Here is a 7,123-nt window from a genome sequence, read left to right as displayed (position 1 = left end):
GAGAGAGAGAGAGAGAGAGAGAGAGAGAGAGAGAGAGAGAGAGAGAGAGAGAAAGACAGTGTTATTTGTGAGCACTTTGGAAACAATTCTTCTTAAGCGAGAGCAAGATATTCAAAATCTGGCAGAAGATATTATATTAAAACTTGCTTTTTAGCGTTAAAAAATAAAGTAATGATAGTACATACAAAAGAAAACTCAAACTATAACACAATAATAATAATAATTCGAGAGCTACAGAATTAATAATTTTAACAGTGTTTTATGAGCCAACATATAAGAGCATTCAAGAGACTGATTAATAAGAAACATAATAGAGAGGAAAGAAAGGAGAAGGATCCAGCAATTTCACGTCGTAATTTACGTGATGGATGCGTCCTCACTAAGTTCGGTATACTCGAAATAAGTGCCGCACTCGTGCTCGCGCCCAAGCGTGCATTATTCAACGAACGTTAATCCTGTCGGCACATTAGTAATCCTTAACTCACGTGACCCCACTGAGGTATCTCCCCTCATTAATTGCAATTAAGTAAACCCCCGCGTGCCCCGCTACATTGATCCATTATATCGCGTTCCCCCGCGGCGGTGCACTTTCCTCGGTGCATCTTTGGTCGTAATGCACCGGCGGCGCACTGACCAATGCGCGAACGCATCAACCGGCCGCGCACGTCACGCACGTTACATTATGTTGGAGTCTTCACTGTAAATGAGTAGGAAACGGTACGGACGAGTTATGGGAATTTAAAATTGCAATGAGATAATTAGCAGGTAATAAGATATTTAACGCTGGTGATACGGCTGTAATGAATGAGCATGCGTATAATCTAATGAGCGCGCTTAATGAATGAGCATGCTTACGAGCGAAAATAAGTAGAAATATAAATCGAAAATTTTTCACGCGGAGGGTAAATTTTCATACATAAGTTCTTTCTGCCACAGCTAATTTTCTTTTCCGCGTGCGAATTACTTTGTGAAAGTTTGACGTAAGATCGTCTTTATGCATAAATTTTTGAAATTTTTAAATCGTGAAATTCTCGAGCGTTAATAAATTCTTTTGTGTAACAGCCGAGATCTTAAATCACTTATTACGCATGCAACATACCTTTCTCTGAATTAATATAGATGGATAAAGCATTTTGAAAAAAATTCCTCAAGCGAGAGCAAGATTATATTTTCAAAATCTGACAAAAGATATCATATAAAACTTGAAACAAAGGAACGCTGATAACATATATATTCCGAGAGATCTCCCACCTCGGACGTGTTTGCGTATTGTCAGGTGCGTTTGTATTTTGCCGAAGCTTGCGTTTGTTCTTTCCGCAACGCGCCGCGCGAGATTATCCGGCGCGATTAGACTAAGCCGATTGAAAAACACCTCTACCCGCGATATCGGCTGAGTGAGATATTTTTGGTTTTAAAACAAAATATTTACGCGCCCGTCCGCCTCGGGGATGTATTTATTCGCACGAGCAGGTACCGGAAATCTTTCTCTCTGAGCATCACGGCAAATAAAAATCAATATTCGTGCCGACTCGACGGCGAATTGGCGGATTTAATAAGCGGAATAAATGAAACGATCGCGGATCACGAAAAGCCCTCCCGTGCATACTAATTATTCGCTCGAGGTCTCTCGAAATAACGCTCGCTCGGGCCTTCGTGCGCGAGCCATATCAATGACAGTGAAAAAGGGACGCTTAACTACGAATTAAAACGCACTCGATCAGGATTCGGACATTCGAAACGAAACAGCAGAGCCTCGGAGCGCCACGAAAATAAATAACGAACGCGTACGTTAAGATCTTTAAGTACTTCGATAATAAAATGCGTGTAACTGTGCCAAATAAAACTAGCAAAGGCACCCATAAATACCTGTATACAACCGATAACTCAATCATAATTTTCGCGGACTAATAATTTTCGATTTATCTTTACCGCAACATTACATAGAGCTCGTTAAACGTTTCAAAGAATTTGAGAAAAATAAAAATTGAACAACAGAAGGACACTATATATGAAGATAGACCTACGCAAAAAATAAATTACAACGTTTTACACATTATAAATTACTAGCTGTGTCAGTAGTGCACAAAATAAAACTCAATCTATTTAATCAATTAAGTAAGCATACACTGAGAAAAAAATAATTACTATTAAGTAGGTTACTAAGAAGATGAAACAATTAGCCTTAAGTATTTATTCGAAAAGAAATAAAACTCAGATAAAGGTTTAATCGACGTTGATAAAATCGGATATAGGCAGGAGCAAGTTGCAAGTCGCAAAATATCGTTAAAATTAATATCGATATAATGATATATCGGAGAAAAATATTCAAATTATCGATATTGACGTACAACACATTTATATTTCGATATTATCGAATTATCGTTGCATCGCTAGACACAGCTGGTCTTTAAATAGTGGCCAACTGTACTGTCCATATGCTCGATTTCAATCATTTTATAAATAAAAATTGCTTTTCTTACTCAAAAAAAGCATTATATATTTATAGGAAATTCTATTCTACTTAATAATACATTATTTAAATTTATTATCTCACAATTGAAAATATTAATATCAAATTTCGAGATGCTCAAAAATATACTTGGCTGCTTCTAAATTAGCTTTTTTTATTTTTTAATTGTAACATTATACCGATAAAACTCTGTCAGAGTTTTATCGGCTAAAAAGAAAATTTTTTTATTTTGTTTTCACTGTTCCTTTCTCACGATAATTATATAAATAAAACACATGGCTGACTCCTTGGGCCAACTAGTCCCAGTCTCCCCTACCATGCGATTTATCGTCCGAATGAAGCTCGCCACTTTTGCGTGGTCTATCGACGGTCTTTCGTATGTGATATCGGGTGTCCCGATGATCTTTCATCGGGTGTACATCGGAGTTGCGTGCGATGCGCGGTAATCTACGGGCCATTAGCCACGATCCTATATACATACGAGCGGCACACGCGATATGCATTCTCGCGGTGCTGGGATAACGCGGTTCTCGGTATCGAGTGTCGCGAGGGGAGAACCGGAGCGACCGCGCGAGACACACGAGACACTTCCTCGTGCTACGGCGAGCCAGCCACTTCTTTTCATCCATGCCTCCACCCGTCTCTCACCGTCAACGCGCATCGTCATGCGACGGTCATCCTTCTCTTTTTCATGGAGCTGTCTCAGGGGGGTAAAAGAGGCGCGGCCGGCGCGGCGCGTAACAGCTGTGACACTCGCGTCACGTGGCGCACGTGCAAGTGCAACGAGAAGAAAAAAAGCGGGGTCGCCGAGGATGTCCCCTTTAAGGCGAGAAAGCAGTGTCGGGATTAAGTCGTTGTGAATTCCCGCATCAAACGTATTCCCCCTCTCGCTCTCTTCGTCGCCCGCATCCCGTTGCGGATTATTATCGACGTGTAGAATTGCGAGGCACACGGACACACTTTTTCGGCTACTATACTCCGATCGAACGACATACGAATTGTCTGGCGACAATAAAATTGTTGTCGTATCTTGCACGAGAACAACTTGATTCGTATCGAACGTAATCGCCGTAGGATGACAGAATTTCATTAATATGTATCTTACACATTGATGAAGTATTTTATTATCCTACGCGCATCGTATTCGCATGAAAGTGCTTAATTTATTATTATTTAATAACACATATCTATCTAAAATTCTTCGAATTGTATGAAATTCTAAAAAAAAATGTTAACCGTCCATAGAATCATATTTCTTGGAACATACAGTACAATCTGGATATCTGGGCAACTTTCACAACTTTGTCAAAAATTAATATTTTTATATAATATATATTTATAATATATTATAAATATATATTTATAATATATTATAAATATATATTTATAATATATTTATAATATATAATATATTTATAATATATTATATTCTATATAATATATATTTATAATATATTAATATTTCTGAATAAATTTTTTTCCAGAGATACAGAAAAGTTAGTAGCGCAATAAAGTCACAATCTGCAAATAGATTTGCGCTATTTTTATATTTTTCTGGATTCTCTATATACAGACTTTTATATACAGATCCAACTTTGTATACACGAGAAGAAAAGAGGGTTATCTATGGAAGTAGAATTCTAGAATTGAAATTTTTTAGATTTTTAGATTTTCAAAATTCTCTGAATCTTCTCTTTCTTTCCCTCTTTTGTACTTCACGAGTGCATAAGAGGCGTCTCTCTATCCCAAATTCCGAACCTAACCCGTCGTTCAGCCTGTTAGCAGACTACTTTGAGTATAGACGTCCGTGCTTGTATCAGCGCTGATATTTCGCGCTGCGGCAGCGAGATTCCGGTACCACCCTCAGTTGTCCCTCCGGGCGGAAATACATAAATTAACGCACTTACGTGGCGCCCGCGGGCGACCCGTTGTTGCCCCGCTACACCTGCGTTTCGGGGCGCTGAGCGCTGACAATTACCCGGCAATCGATGTATCGCCCCGGGGTGGAAGCTCAGCGCCGAAAACAGCCATGAAAACGAGAGACGGCGAGCCCACAGAGGAAGAGAGAGAGAAAGAGAGAAAGAGAGGAAGAGAGAAAGAGAGAAAGGAAGGAAGAAAGAAGGAGAGGGAAGAGACCGGCGTATATGGCAAATTGCAGGTAATTGCCGGCCATTTGTTTGCAAGAGCATACAGTGTTCTCCGTGAGCGCTTCGACCTCCGCCAATTCTCGTCGCAAACGTCCACAGGAAGCGGCAAGAAGGGGCATTCGCGCTCCCTCCGCCCTCCCCCAAAATTGCACGCCTCCTTGCGCGCGATTGTTCAGATCACAGTACAGGAATCATAATCTGTATTGCGACAATTTATACTCTCAACAAAACGGTACTTAAAGGCACGCTTGTAAGGAGAATTTTTACAAACATATCCATCATTTCCGATACTCGAATCTGGTATTTGTATCGACGCACAAGTCTGCACAATTTCTCAAGCAAACCTCTACGAATATGTTACGTATCGTTTCGGTTGGAGAACAATCGCTATTCTGCACTCCGGGAGAAATATTTCTGCGCCCATGCTCCTCACCCCTATCGCCCGCTTCAACATCATACCCTCTCTAAGTCTGCTCTCCATACGCCCACGAAATTACACGGCACGTCACTCTCGCGCGCTCTAAAACTTCGAAGGCAAAAGTCCCGAAATACATCCGCCGCGCTCCCGACGGCTTCGGCAAGTTCTCCTCCACGACAGGAGAGCCAGCTCGTGCACGAGCGATCGGCGAATTACTCGCGATTAGCCCCGCGGATATTGCACCGAAGAGTTACTGAGCCCGCGCTTTTTGGAGCACGGATTCGAGAGGAAGGGAGTAACAGAGGAGAAAATTTGCGTTCGACGATTCGTCCGCATACCCGTCCGAGCGACTCGCGTCGTGATTAAGATAATTGCACGTACGAGTGCGAGCGCGCGGACGTACTCTCGGACGATGCGATAAAAATTATTGTTATTTTTTTCACAAGAAAAATATTCGCCCGCCGTGGCCGCGAGCGGCAAACATTTAAATTTCACGTAATTGTTAACCACCGTAATGAGATGCAAACTGTACGTTGTTCCGGGCGAATTTGTTGTTACGACAAAGAGGGAGTATGCGCGAGCGCCACGTCGCGAACGCACTATACAAAGACATCTCTCGTGGAGATTGACGAGGATCTTAGCATTTTTTACGTCCCGTAGCGATGTCCTTTATCGGCAATGCAGAGATGTAAATGTGGTCGGGAAGGGCGGCTATTCCGACCAGTGGAATTACATATCGAAGATCACGGCGTGTGCAAAAGTTTTCAATCCTTATCCGAGGCAAAGCGACAGGAACGAATCGGCCGTGACTTTATTATCGTCGCGTGGGTGGAGCTGGTCATCCCGCCGGACCATTGACGCGCAAGCGAGCGTTACAGCTGCGGTACACATAAAAGGGTCGGCTCTAGTCGCTAAGAAACCTTAATAAGTTGTAAAAGGTTTTATCATTACAGAGATTTCAATCTTACAAGGAACAAATTTTATTACAGAAAGAATTTTATAGTAAAAATAATTATTGAAGAAAATGAACTTTCTGGTTTTTAGAACCAAATTTGGGTAATAAAAACCACAGGAATCCTTCAGCTAGAAGAAAAAAATATTTAATACTACAGGAAAACATTTTGCCTGTTGCTGTTAATTTTATTTAGTAAAAGCAGTAAAATATTTTTTAAACAAGAAAACTGATTTTATAGAAGTAATATCTTCCGTTTGTTGAACGCGTTAACAACGTATTGTTACATATAGTTATCGTGTAATACGCGATAAATGTAAAACAATCGCTTCCCACGTTCGATACGGCGAGGAGATCATAAATTCGTGCTTCATCGGGCGTCCTATGAACCGGCCGGCTTATGAACAGCGTAATTTGGCACCACGGCGTTTATCCCCGCGAAATATCTCCAGATATAAAAGCGGAGCGAGATCGGACGATAATACCTCCGGCGCAAAACAAAGTATGAAACTTACTGCGCGCTTTCGTTCTGTAAATTTGCGAGAGCGTGCATGAGCGCGCGCGGGCGCATACACAAACCCTTTCTTACGCCTGGCAGCCGGACGATTTACAAAGCTGGACGCGTGTCTTTTCGGCGTGGAAGAAGCCCGTCGGAACCGTGCGGATTCGGTCGCAGGCCCATCGGGGCCGACTGAAACCACGGTGCCCACGCAATGGGCATCCATCAAGGGCCCAAACGGCAAAGGACTTTGTCGAGTAATGGCGACTCTACAAAAAGTCCGAAGGCGTGGACGAGGTGGGAGGGGAAGAAAAGGAGCGGGGAAGAGAGAGATGAACGGGCCCTGGGACCATTCTTAAGGGCCTCATAAAACCAGCAAAGTGCCACGCCGCCACCCACGTGCCTTCTTGGAGAAGCGAGAAAATACGTCCGAGGTGCAGCGAGACGAGGCAGCTGGTGTATCGAACGCACGACTTCTTCTCTCTCTTTTTTTCCCTCTTCCCCTCTTTTTCGATCTTACCGCGTCGAGAGCGAGATTTCTGGACGCGTATCCTTACGTCCGCGGTGACGAAACTGTTAATTGTCGCGGAGCGAGAGTTGTAAAATGTGAAAGTGTCTCGTACTCGTAGACGCGTAT

The sequence above is a fragment of the Odontomachus brunneus genome, unplaced genomic scaffold (genome assembly GCF_010583005.1).
Source record: "Odontomachus brunneus isolate Ranch 3 - 2012 unplaced genomic scaffold, Obru_v1 Obru_scaffold_008, whole genome shotgun sequence".
Lineage (NCBI taxonomy): Eukaryota > Metazoa > Arthropoda > Insecta > Hymenoptera > Formicidae > Odontomachus > Odontomachus brunneus.
This window is presented reverse-complemented; position numbering follows the sequence as displayed.